Here is a 14,100-nt window from a genome sequence, read left to right on the forward strand (position 1 = left end):
TCAAAAAATTCGCCATGCCTGTTATGAAATACGTTGGACTGTGTACTTTGTAAAAAGGGGTCATTTGGGGGATATCTGTACTGTTCTGACATTCTTAGACCTAAAGAAATTAGATTGGCTGTCAGTACTTCAGGACTGATCAATTTTCAGATATATCCCATACTTTGTGAACTCTATAACTTTTCTACAGACTAAAATACTAATTTGGGTTATTTTCACCAAAGAAATGAAGCAGAATACATCTTGGCCTAAATTTCTGAAGAACAATTATTTATTTACAAACCTTTATAACAGAAACAAAGAAAAACGTGTTTTATTTTTCAAAATGTTCGGTCTTTTTGTTAATTTAGCAAAAAATAAAAACCCCAGTGGTGATTAAATACCACCAAAAGAAAGCTCTAGTTGTGTGAAGAAAATAACATTTTTGTTTGGGTACAGTGTTGTATGACCACGCAGTTGTCAAAGTGTGAGAGCGCTGAAAGCTGAAATTTGGCCTGGGCAGGAAGGGGGTAAAAGTGCCCGGTATGGAAGTGGTTAAATTCCCCCATTATGATCACTGTCCCAGCCCTTTTGATCTGTGTAAGGAGCTTAGTTTCCACCTCCTCATTAACACTGGGAGGCCTATAACAAATTCCAATGATTACCTTTGTAGTACGCACCCCCATGTGCAGTTCCACTCATAATACTTCAGCCTCATCACACTCTCCATCAACTATGTCCTTGTTCACACTCGCTCTGAGATCACTTCTCACATAGAGACAGACACCACCACCTTTCCTATTTACTCTGTCTCTCCGAAAGAGAACATAGCCAGGAATATTAATGGCCCAGTCATGTGAAGAATGAAGCCAAGATTCAGCAATACCAATTAAATCATAGTTCTCTTCATGCAGCAAAGCTTCCAACTCACCTATGTTGCTTGGCAGACTTCTGGCATTGGTGAACAAACATTTTAATTCATTCACACCTTGTTCACATGTAATTTGCATATTTTTTTATTTTCATACAAATGGTACCAATTCCAATGGTTGTTTGTAACATGGAAACCTTCTTATCATCTGCCAAAGCCCTCCCCCCATCTTTCCCCATTCCACCCACAAAAAGGACTGACCCGTCTGATCTGTCTACCCCGTTATAATCTAATTCTCCCTCCCCCCTCGATTCTAGTTTAAATACTCCTCCAGCCCTCCCATAAACCTCTCCCCTAGCACAGCAGACCCCCTTCCATTTAGGTGCAAAACATCTCTAGCATATAGGTTGTACCCCAATGAAAAGTCAGCCCAGTGCTCTAGAAACCCAAATCCTTCCCTCTTATACCAGGTCTTTAGCCATGCATTCAGTTCTCTAATCTCCCCGTCTTTCCTGTGTTGCGCATGGCACAGGTAATATTTCAGAGAATATCACCTTGGAGGTCCTTCCCTTCAACTTGCAGCCTAGTTCTTTAAATTGATTCTTAAGGAGCCTCCACCTTCCATGTATTCTGTCATTGGTTCCAACATGAACCAAGACAGCTGGGTCATGCCCAGCCCCTTCCAGTAATTTATCAGCCCGGTCCACCACATGCCGTCCCCTGGCACCAGAGAGACAGCAAACCATTCGGTTGAGGCGATCCTAGCGACAAATTATTCTATCAGTCCTGATCATAGAATCCCCTATTACCACCAACTGTCTAGGCCTTCCTGCACTAACCTCACCATCCCTCCCAGATGGTCTGCCCTCCCGGCTGTTAGGGATAGCAGTGACATCCAGGGCTGCATTTTGTATTTACTCGGGTTATCTTTGTGTAATATTAAAATTTGTTTGGTGATCGGAATCATTTAAGTGTGACAAATATGCACATACACAACATAATTAAATCAGGAAAGGGGCAAATACTTTTTCACAGCACTGTAAGTAGCGTTTTCCAGTTCCCTGTTGCACAGGAGTGCAGTCATCCTGGCAAAGGTCTGTAACATATACTGTGTATGCACAGCTGAGTGTACACTTCAATAAAGACTACAAGCAGGTAGGCAGATAGGTATACGTTATTGCAGAAGAGACACTGCACTGATGTCTTGTTTCTTGGACATGGAAATCATTGGTTTTCACTGCTGTAATGCTGTAGGTTTGTCCAGCTGTTTTTACGTTGTAGCAACAAGGCATGTCATGGCGATTACTATTCCTTTTCAGTTGGGCTTGTGGGGGGGGGGGGGGGGGGGTGTAGTCCCTACCAATAAAACAAAATGAACTTTTTACAAAACTGCATTTTTTAAAATCTATTGGGGCCTCTTGACTGCATAAGCTATTTTGTGAGAAAGTGGAATGTAGCATGAGTGTAGCCAGGTGATGTACAGGCTCTTTCTGTAGTTCAGTATGCATTTTGGCCCTATAGTTGCACGTGTCTGATAAACATTAGTAAACAGGCATTTTTTTAGGCACTCCCAATAAAGCCAAGCATTGCTGGACATATCTACAGACTTTAGTTCAGCTTTATAGGATAAGTTCACCTTTTGGAACAAGACCCATCTGTATTTAGGGTGTACCACGTAACATGTTCCCCTCAATTCCCCCCCTCAGCAGTCAGTGTGGGTTCCCCTCCCCCAAAGCCACATTTAAAATTGGTGCTCCACCCACACAGCTGCATCATTCATTCAGAGACCTGTGAATGAAGAAACTACAAATCCCATCTTCCACAACGGCAGATGGACTTGTAGTTTCAATGGACTGCAAGTGTGCTGATCAGTGCCCTTGTAGTCTATTGATACTTCTAGCTTTCTATCTGAAATCCTATTCAGGAGGTACAGGTAGAAAGCTGGAAGGAGAGTGTGCAAAAGCATGAGGCTTGGTTCACACTACTGCAATGCGACTTTGCATATTCTAAGTCGCATTGTAAATCTCACCAAAGAAGTGCAGCAACCTTTTCCAAAATCACACTGTGCTAAGTCACATTGATTAGGACAGACATCATTGAAAACAATGGGACTTCCCATGTCATGTGATTTTGTGAGACTCAAGTTGAATCAGAGGTCACACTAATGTGAAACGAGACTGACATTCCATGGAGTGCACATTTCTTTTCTGCAAAAATGTGTATTATTTTTTTCCCTAAGGCTAGGTTCATACTATCACCAACACGTGAACTAAAGATGATCCACTGTAAGTACATCTCCACCTCACTGGTAGCACTATGAAAACTCCAAATATCACATATATAATATTAAAGTGTTACTAAACCCAGGACCCTGCATTTACCATATCCGGTCTCCCACAGTACACACAGCATGGAAATGCAATTATTTTAGTAAATATAAACTGCTTAATACCTTTTCACATCAGCAGTGTAGATTGGCCCGTGCTGATCACATGCACCCTCCCAAGAAAAAGAAAACTCTCTAGCAATACATACCAAACTGAGCATGTGCAGCTTTCCCTCAAGGCTATTCTATCAGACTATCCTGAACTCAGCAGCCAGACTCATCCACCTTACCAACCGCTCCGCATCTGCCACCCCCTCTGTCATTCCCTCCACTGGCTTCCGATTGCCCAGCGCATTAAATTCAAACTACTAACATTGAAGTACAAAGCCACTGATAACACTGCCCCAAACTACCTCACCGACCTGATATCCAAATACCACCCAACCCGTACCCTTCGCTCCTCACAAGACCTCCTACTTTCTAGCTCCCCGATGTCCTCCTCCCATGCCCGACTGCAGGACTTCCCCCATCCTCTGGAACTCACTACCCTAATCCATCAGACTGTCACCTACCCTCCTCACCTTTAGGCGCACCCTGAAAACCCATGTCTTCAGGGAAGCCTACCCCACCCTCACCTAACAGCCGATCTCCTCCACTCCATCCCCCACAGCCACTTCCTCCTGTACCCACTATCCCCTCCTTCCTAGATTGTAAGCTCCAAAGAGCAGGGCCCTCAAACCTCTCGTATATTGTTTTGTTACTGTATTGTCTCATGTACTGTCCCCCACTATATTGTAAAGCGCTGAGCAAACTTTTTGGTGCTATATACTGTATAATAATAATCTGCAGATGGACTGGGGACAGTAGAGAAAGGGGCAGATCAGAAAAGACAGGATCAAACAGCCTTTTTACACAATGCAGAGGATTAACCCCTTAGGTTCTACAGTGAGATTAACAACCATGCTTTACAGCATATACAGACTGATTTTACTGTTGTGAGTTTAGCAACACTGTAAGTGTAAACAAAGTCATCTTTTAATGTGGAAACAAAATGTAAAAAAAAAAGTGAAAAAAGAACATAGGTGTACATGTCAAACTCTAAATAGGTGCAGATATCCTTTCTGGAGCATCCACCATACACCAAATGTGCTCATGCAGTGCCTCCTTTGGATAGCAACTCACCAGATGATTATGCCAACCATCCTCATGACCGGCATATCTCGCTTAAAGAACTTCACCATACCTCCCGCCATCAAATCCTTAAATCGCTTCTCTCTCCGACTCACATATGGAAAAGAAGAAAATAACCTCCAATGGTATAGTAACCCATTCAAACAATATTTATTTATTAAAAAGTCACATACAAAATATATAGTAAAAACAGCTCATCTCACAGCACCATAATATGGTGTGCATATTCGATGTTGTCACCACCCTCGGAACAATCGGCCTCAGCCGCCATGCCACTTCCAGTTGCCGCGCAACAATGCGTTTAACACTATTGCAGGTGGGGGAAATCGCAGCTATTTTCGCAACCGAAACGTGCTGCTCTTTAAAAACGCCTGGGGATGCCATTCATTCTTAACGGCACCCCACGCATCTCACAACACGTTTGCAGGAACTGCAGAGAAATCGCATGGTGCGAAAACACCATGCAATTTCCCGACCACTGCATTTGCAAAATGCTGCAGAAACCTTTTTCCTATGTGAAACGCAGGCACAGCAGTCCACACAAATGCGGCCTGTAAAGTCGCATTAGGATGAACATAGACTTTAACCGCTTAAGGACCCCCCTATAGCAGATATATTGCTACAGGGCAGCACCTGTGCACAAAATCACGTATATTTCTTGGTAGGAGGCACGCGAGAGCCGTGCATGCGCCCTACCCACGCTACCATTCATGTCCGCAGATATCAATCACTGGGTCCCGGACGGTAATTACCCGCCGGTGCCCGGTGAGTACCGAGCATCAAAGATGGGGAGGAAGATTGTTTTGTTTACAATCTTCCTCTGTCAGCTCGAGCACACTGCTCAGGATGGCTGTGCACAATCCCAGCACACAGTTAACCCTTTGATCGCCCCTCACATTAACGCCTTCCTGCCCAGTGCCATTAGTACAGTGTCAGTGCTTTTTATAAGCACTGATCACTTCATTGGTAGCACTGGAGATGTCAGTGACACCAAGTTAGTTCCCCCCAATGTCAAAATGTCTGCCACAGTCCTGCTAAAAGTCGCTGATCGCCACCATTACTAGTAGAACAAAAAAAATCCCATTGTCTAAACCGCCATTATAAACGCTATAACTTTCACGTAAAGCAATTAATTTACACGTTTTGGGATTTTTGTTTAGCAAAGACATGTAGCAGAATACATTTTGGTCTAAATTTGAGGAAATCATTTTTTATTTTTTTACTGGACATGTTTAATAGCAAAAAGTCCAAAATACTGTTTTTTTTTCCCTCAAAATTGCTGGTCTTTTTTTGGTTATAGCGCAAAAAATAAAAAACGCACAGGTGATCAAATACCACTGAAAGCTCAATTCGTGGGAATAAAAGGATGGAAATTTCATTTGGGTGCAGTGTTGCATGACCGTGCAATTGTCAAAGTAACGCAAAAAATGGCCTGGTCAGGAAGGGGGGTAAATCCTCTGGAGGGCAAGTGGTTAAGCTCAGGAACTTTTACAATGGTGTGCTTAAAAACACAACATGCAAAAACATATCTGTCATTTCAGTTAATTTTCAGTCCAGTCTCTGGATTCCTGTCTCCCAGCATGTACCTGTGAAACCTGGACATACGACTCAAATAACGCTGTTTATACATTTCCTATAGAAATCAAGAGGAGGTGCGGTATTAAAAACAGGGCAACAAAGACGCAGCATGCAGGGCTTTAGAAAATGCAGCGCACTAGTGCGAAGAGATCCACAGGATTCAGGCTCCATGCACACTAGCGATTTTTTCTGCTCCTAGAAGCTGTTATCAGCATTTTTTCTGCTCCTAGAAGCTAAATAAAAGATCTCCTTTGTGTCCATACACACGATTCTAATTACACAGGATTTATATAGCGCCAACAGTTTGCGCAGCAATGGAGGTAGACGTTACAATACAATGCACGTGGGGTTCGAGGGCCCTGCTCCTTGGAGCTTGCAATCTAGGAGCAATGAAGGTAGACGGTACAATACACGAGGGGTTCGAGGCTCCTTGGGCTTACAATCTAGGAGCAATGAAGGTAGACGGTACAATACAATACACGAGGGGTTCGAGGGCCCTGCTCCTTGGAGCTTACAATCTAGGAGCAATGAAGGTAGACATTACAATACACGAGGGGTTCGAGGGCCCTGCTCCTTGGAGCTTGCAATCTAGGAGCAATGAAGGTAGACGGTACAATACACGAGGGGTTCGAGGGCCCTGCTCCTTGGAGCTTACAATCTAGGAGCAATGAAGGTAGACATTACAATACACGAGGGGTTCGAGGGCCCTGCTCCTTGGAGCTTGCAATCCAGGAGCAATGAAGGTAGACGGTACAATACAATACACGAGGGATTCGAGGGCCCTGCTCCTTGGAGCTTACAATCTAGGAGCAATGAAGGTAGACGTTACAATACACGAGGGGTTCGAGGGCCCTGCTCCTTGGAGCTTACGATCTAGGAGCAATGAAGGTAGACGGTACAATACAATACACGAGGGGTTCGAGGGCCCTGCTCCTTGGAGCTTACAATCTAGGAGCAATGAAGGTAGACGTTACAATACACGAGGGGTTCGAGGGCCCTGCTCCTTGGAGCTTACAATCTAGGAGCAATGAAGGTAGACGTTACAATACACGAGGGGTTCGAGGGCCCTGCTCCTTGGAGCTTACGATCTAGGAGCAATGAAGGTAGACGGTACAATACAATACACGAGGGGTTCGAGGGCCCTGCTCCTTGGAGCTTACAATCTAGGAGCAATGAAGGTAGACATTACAATACACGAGGGGTTCGAGGGCCCTGCTCCTTGGAGCTTGCAATCTAGGAGCAATGAAGGTAGACGGTACAATACAATTTGGTACAAGAGGAAACAGAGGGCCCTTCTCGTTAGAGCTTACAACTACTTTAGGAGATTAGCTTTTTTTGCGCTTCAACATCTAGGAGCAGAATAAAAAATGTTTTTTGTAGTTTTTCCAGCAGAAAATTTAAAAAATGCTTAATGCTACTAACAGCTTTTATCTAGCTTTTATTCCTCCTCTACATAAACTATAAAAAAACGACCGTTCCTAAACGCTTCTGAACACTACCAAAACACGCTATTAGCAGTATTTTTATCCATAAAATAAACACTAGTGTGCATGGAGGCCTAAAGGGAAATATTTCTATTGCGTTTCTCAGCAGCACATATACGTAAAAAGCGTCGTGAAGTGAGACAACGCTCGGGTATGGACAGGCTCATGGAGAATAATAGGATTCGTTGAGAGTTGTGGCGTTTGGGATTTTGTGACAAAACGCATTTGGTGAGAATAAGCCCCATTGTGTACCATTATGATAAATGACCTCAGTATAGCCCCATACCTGTGTATCTCTAGGTGTGTCAGTCACAATGTAGAACATGACAAAGCTGGTATATGAGGGACAGCTCGGGACCCCCCCATAGTCCCGGGACAGAGAAGTGGACATGACACCTCAGGGTGAGGAGCCCGTCCTCGGGTAGCCGGTGTGTTGACAGTCCTGTGTGTACGCCGGTCTGGGGGCCCCGGCCCCCCCCCCGGGGTGCCTGTGGTCCCGCACTGGGCCCTGGCCCGGCCTTGCCTTCCCTTCCAGCACCTTCCAGTCAGGCTCGCACGCGGCCTCCCCCTTCCGCATTTTCCTGAGGCTCTGCGGCAGTGACGTTGACTGCTGACGGCGGCCCCGGCCAGGAGAGCTGCCCGCTCTTTTTTCCTCTCCCTCCTTCCCCCCTCTCTCAGCCATCGAGCTCGGCCCCTCCCTTTCTGCCTCTCGCACTCACTCTCTACCTTCCCCCTCCCTTCGAATCAGCCATCGCGAACAGGCCTAACGGACGGCGGAGCCCCGGTCTGCCCCTCACGGAACAGGCGGGAAAGCCACACAGCGTTCTCAGGTAAGGCCGCGGTGGGAGGCAGAACGGGGGCCTGGGCGGGAAGGGAGCGCCATCCTCGGGGAAAGAGGTACCAGGCCCGGGGACTGGGCGGCTCTCGCCTGCAGCCTTCGTATGCCCTTCATGAAGGAGAAGGGAGAAAACGGCGAGTGAGGCTGGACGTGTCCTCCGACCGCCCGTTCTCCTTTCCCGGTCACCGGCGGAATGGGAGGCCGCGGCCTGGTGTGGCCCGCTCCTAGGCCTCCATCCGACCGCATGCCCTTCCAGGCCTCAGAGGAGGCCGCAGCTAGGCCCTGAGTGGGGCGGGAGAAGGAGGCGGCTGTGTGTATGCGTCTGTTCTCTGTCTTCACAGGGCCCCGCTCCTCCGCATGCTGCCAGCTGCACGGGGCTCACACTTTATGGCCGGGCAGGCTTTATTATCGGCGGAGGCATCATTGCACCCCACGTTTTATTCTACTTTCTTGAGGCTGCAATACGGAAAGCATTAAAAGCAAGATGGCGGCCGCCCACAGGCTGCATGCAGGGAGGGGGAGGGGCAGGACGCCATGTTGAAGCTTCCTCTGAGAGGAAAAAAAAAATCAGGGCGTAGGAGGGAGAGAGAGAGAAGAAAGTGCTCCGCCAATGTGCAGACTGTTTTCTGTAGGATCAGGAACTCCCTTCACTGAGGGTTACCCTGAGTCTGCTGGACTTGTCTAGTGTCATCACTTTATATTATGTACACAGATCAGAGCCACACACCAGGGGGATAATCCATGAGGAAGTATAGGAGAGGTGGATGAGACTGGGAAATGAGGGGAGCTGATTATACAGTGCTGACGTCTAAATGGTTGTGAGCCATAAAATGATAGCAAGGATGGTGTGTATTTACTACTCTACACCTACTGTGAGTTTACTGTGCTAGAAACAGTTGTCAAGTGTGTCAGGGTGCAGAGTTCCGGATGTTTCTAATCTCCTCAAACTAGTACTGTAATGACAATTGGCACCTTTCTTTAAATTGGTCATATCAAATTCTGGTTGCCGTGGAATGGTCACGTTAGATTCCGTTTGCCGCGGAATGGTCACGTTAGATTCCGTTTGCCGTGGAATGGTCACGTTAGATTCCGTTTGCCGCGGAATGGTCACGTTAGATTCCGTTTGCCGCGGAATGGTCACGTTAGATTCCGGTTGCCGCGGAATGGTCACGTTAGATTCCGGTTGCCGTGGAATGGTCACGTTAGATTCCGGTTGCCGCGGAATGGTCACGTTAGATTCCGGTTGCCGCGGAATGGTCACATTAGATTCCGGTTGCCGCGGAATGGTCACATTAGATCCCGGTTGCCGCGCAATGGTCACACTAGATCCCGGTTGCCGCGCAATGGTCACACTAGATCCCGGTTGCCGCGCAATGGTCACACTAGATCCCGGTTGCCGCGCAATGGTCACACTAGATCCCGGTTGCCGCGCAATGGTCACACTAGATCCCGGTTGCCGCGCAATGGTCACACTAAATCCCGGTTGCCGCGCAATGGTCACACTAGATCCCGGTTGCCGCGCAATGGTCACACTAGATCCCGGTTGCCGCGCAATGGTCACACTAGATCCCGGTTGCCGCGCAATGGTCACACTAGATCCCGGTTGCCGCGCAATGGTCACACTAGATCCCGGTTGCCGCGCAATGGTCACACTAGATCCCGGTTGCCGCGCAATGGTCACACTAGATCCCGGTTGCCGCGGAATGGTCACACTAGATCCCGGTTGCCGTGGAATGGTCATAGAAGCCCCCGGTTGCCATGGAATGGTCACAGAAGCCCCGGTTGCCGTGGAATGGTCACATCAGATCCTGGTTGCCAACCGTTAGTAGATGTACAGACAGTTTGTAAAAATATGTGATTTTTACAATGGTAAATATCAGGGGCTGATAATTTGTCATGCTATGGTGACTTTTGTAAGTGTAAACCAGGCAAATTAGTTGTTTAGGGTATTGTCAGTGTATTGTGTTTATACTGTTTAAAGCGGAGCTCCACCCAAAATGGGAAGTTCCACTTTAATGCTTTGTCCCCCGCTCCCCATTAAGGAGTGGCACCTTTGGGGAGCAGGGGGGGGATCGGGTACCCGAATTTGACAGATACCTGCTCCCACTTCTGCAATCGCCTGCAGAAGTTGTCCTCCCTCCCCGTAGTCTTTTGGGACACGTGACAGGTCTACACGTGGCCATTCACAAATTGCAGCGCTTCTCACACATGCGCAGTGGGCACCCGGCTGTGAAGCCACAAGCTGTTACAGCCGGGTGCCCACACTAAACATGCCGGTGCCAGGGAGAGAAGACGGCCAGTGAAACCAGTGGTAGTGAGGATGCCGTTGGACCGAGTGACAGGTAAGTGGCTGTATTTTAAAAGTCAGCAGCTACAGTTTTTGTAGCTGCTGACTTTTATTTATTTTATTTTTTTCTAGCTGAAATATTGATTCTTCTTTTTTAATGTAATTTGTCACATTGTCAGTAAAATGTGCTCCATCTGTAAATTTTCCATGTTTTGTCATAAAAAAAATTCAGCGAGAGGATGGCAACATTGGTTGCCATGGCATGATCACATCAGGTTCGGGTTGCCGTGAAATTATCACGTCAGGTCCCGCTTGCCGTGGAATGATCACGTCAGGTCCCGCTTGCCGCGGAATGATCACGTCAGGTCCCGCTTGCTGCGGAATGATCACGCCAGGTCCCGCTTGCCGCGGAATGATCGCGCCAGGTCCCGCTTGCCGCGGAATGATCGCGCCAGGTCCCGCTTGCCGCGGAATGATCGCGCCAGGTCCTGCTTGCCGCGGAATGATCGCGCCAGGTCCCGCTTGCCGCGGAATGATCGCGCCAGGTCCCGCTTGCCGCGGAATGATCGCGCCAGGTCCCGCTTGCCGCGGAATGATCGCGCCAGGTCCCGCTTGCCGCGGAATGATCGCGCCAGGTCCCGCTTGCCGCGGAATGATCGCGCCAGGTCCCGCTTGCCGCGAAATGATCGCGCCAGGTCCCGCTTGCCGCGGAAAGACCGCGTCAGATCTCGATTGCCGCGGAAAGACCGCGTCAGATCTCGGTTGCCGCGCCAGGATCACATCAGGTCCCAGATTTCAGTTTCCACGCAAAGTAGCACGTCAAATCCTGATTCCCGTGCAACACAGCATCTCTGAGCTCTGTGTTGTTACAGAAGGCAGAGAGAGCTCTGCTCTCTGTTTCTTTCTGGCACACGGAATCAGACTATTGCACTGCATTCACACTTGAACCAAGCGTTGTGCATGCTTTTTAAGGTGTTTGTACATGTGTTTTTGCAGGCATCTGAGGTTGGAGCTTCCTTTCTTGCTTTCTTTTTCTTTCTTTTCTTTTTTTCTTTTGGCCAATGGAAAGCTAGATACTGTAGGAAAAAAGTGCACAATGTGTTTTTTTTTTTTCAGGCACTCCCATTGCAGGTTCTTGGAGCCAAGGACATTTAAAAGTTTGTAGCTTAAAAGAAGCTTGTTAACGTTTTAGGCCATGTTTACATGGGCTGGGTCCATCTGCTGATCCCCTGCTGAGCTGGTAGGAGCTAATGGATGTCAGGTCCATGTCTGTTGTGTTCCACTTATACAGAGCGGACATGGCACAGCCCTTTCTCCTCTATGAGCAGTTGAATGTAAAAGAACTGGCCAACTGTTTACATCTGACTGCCCTTCAATCCAGCCAGACGGGGGAATGGATCCCCCTTCCATTTGTTTTTATTGGATCACAGGTAGCTGAGTGTAAACACAAAAGTCCATTTACCTCCAGCTTCCCATAGAGGAGCATGGAGGGTCTGAAAAACAGACAGGCGAACCTGACCAAGACCACCTGTGTGAAAGAGGCCTAAGAGTTTCAAGACACTAGGATTAAAGAATAAGTTCACCTTTCGATAAAAAATAATAAATGCACATTTATTTTGCAGATAAAAAAATTAGCATCTATTATTTTTTTGCTGCAGGAGTCTGGAAAGCATTGCACCAGTGATCTGCTGATCTCTAGTGCCATGCAGGTCTCCTGCAGACCTGTATTTCTGCTTGTCCGCATGAGATGTACGAGCAAGCAGATATACTGACAGATTTACAGTCAGGTCCATAAATATTGGGACATCGACACAATTCTAACATTTTTGGCTCTATACACCACCACAATAGATTTGAAATGAAACAACCAAGATGTGCTTTAACTGCAGACTGTCAGCTTTAATTTGAGGGTATTTACATCCAAATCAGGTGAACGGTGTATGAATTACAACAGTTTGCATATGTGCCTCCCACTTGCTAAGGGACCAAAAGTAATGGGACAATTGGCTTCTCAGCTGTTCCATGGCCAGGTGTGTGTTATTCCCTCATTATCCCAATTACAATGAGCAGATAAAAGGTCCAGAGTTCATTTCAAGTGTGCTATTTGCATTTGGAATCTGTTGCTGTCAACTCTCAAGATGAGATCCAAAGAGCTGTCACTATCAGTGAAGCAAGCCATCATTAGGCTGAAAAAACAACACAAACCCATCAGAGAGATAGCAAAAACATTAGGCGTGGCCAAAACAACTGTTTAGAACATTCTTAAAAAGAAGGAACGCACCGGTGAGCTCAGCAACACCAAAAGACCCGGAAGACCACGGAAAACAACTGCGGTGGATGACCGAAGAATTCTTTCCCTGGTGAAGAAAACACCCTTCACAACAGTTGGCCAGATCAAGAACACTCTCCAGGAGGTAGGTGTATGTGTGTCAAAGTCAACAATCAAGAGAAGACTTCACCAGAGTGAATACAGAGGGTTCACCACAAGATTTAAACCATTGGTGAGCCTCAAAAACAGGAAGGCCAGATTAGAGTTTGCCAAACGACATCTAAAAAAGCCTTCACAGTTCTGGAACAACATCCTATGGACAGATGAGACCAAGATCAACTTGTACCAGAGTGATGGGAAGAGAAGAGTATGGAGAAGGAAAGGAACTGCTCATGATCCTAAGCATACCACCTCATCAGTGAAGCATGGTGGTGGTAGTGTCATGGCGTGGGCATGTATGGCTGCCAATGGAACTGCTTCTCTTGTATTTATTGATGATGTGACTGCTGACAAAAGCAGCAGGATGAATTCTGAAGTGTTTCGGGCAATATTATCTGCTCATATTCAGCCAAATGCTTCAGAACTCATTGGACGCCGCTTCACAGTACAGATGGACAATGACCCAAAGCAGACTGCAAAAGCAACCAAAGAGTTTTTTAAGGGAAAGAAGTGGAATGTTATGCAATTGCCAAGTGAATCACCTGACCTGAATCCGATTGAGCATGCAGTTGCAGTAGAGGCCTGGTAGAGCATCACCAGGGATGAAACCCAGCGTCTGGTGATGTCTATGCGTTCCAGACTTCAGGCTGTAATTGACTGCAAAGAATTTGCAACCAAGTATTAAAAAGTGAAAGTTTGATTTATGATTATTATTCTGTCCCATTACTTTTGGTCCCTTAACAAGTGGGAGGCACATATGCAAACCGTTGTAATTCCTACACCGTTTACCTGATTTGGATGTAAATACCCTCAACTTAAAGCTGACAGTCTGCAGTTAAAGCACATCTTGTTCGTTTCATTTCAAATCCATTGTGGTGGTGTATAGAGCCAAAAATGTTAGAATTGTGTCAATGTCCCAATATTTATGGACCTGACTGTACTTAACTACCATGACGCTCCACAGCACACTGCTGTTTCCACAGAGCCAAAAATGTAGATATTGTCTTTTTTTGAGTAATTGATTAAATAATTATGACTAGGCCTCATTCTGAGTTTTCATTCCTTCAGACTTTCTCATTGCTGTCAGTAGACCTGTTCATATGTGTATGAGACTCCCT

The 14,100-nt window shown here is 46.7% G+C and overlaps 1 protein-coding gene across 2 annotated transcripts in view; it reads left to right on the plus strand.

Annotated features, from left to right (window-relative positions):
• Positions 1 to 7,840: 7,840 nt before the first annotated feature.
• ZFX (zinc finger protein X-linked) overlaps positions 7,841 to 14,100 on the plus strand; it is a 36,581-nt gene continuing 30,321 nt past the window's right edge. Inside the window, exon 1 of one of the 2 annotated variants that reach the window (XM_089656986.1) lies at positions 7,841 to 8,259. The gene's annotated coding sequence lies outside the window, so the exon portion shown is untranslated. The remainder of the gene's footprint in view (positions 8,260 to 14,100) is intronic. The other variant, XM_089656979.1, reaches the window with a different exon arrangement.

The sequence above is a fragment of the Staurois parvus genome, unplaced genomic scaffold, assembly GCF_062004578.1.
Source record: "Staurois parvus isolate SC_StPar_1 unplaced genomic scaffold, SC_StPar_1.0 ptg000029l, whole genome shotgun sequence".
Lineage (NCBI taxonomy): Eukaryota > Metazoa > Chordata > Amphibia > Anura > Ranidae > Staurois > Staurois parvus.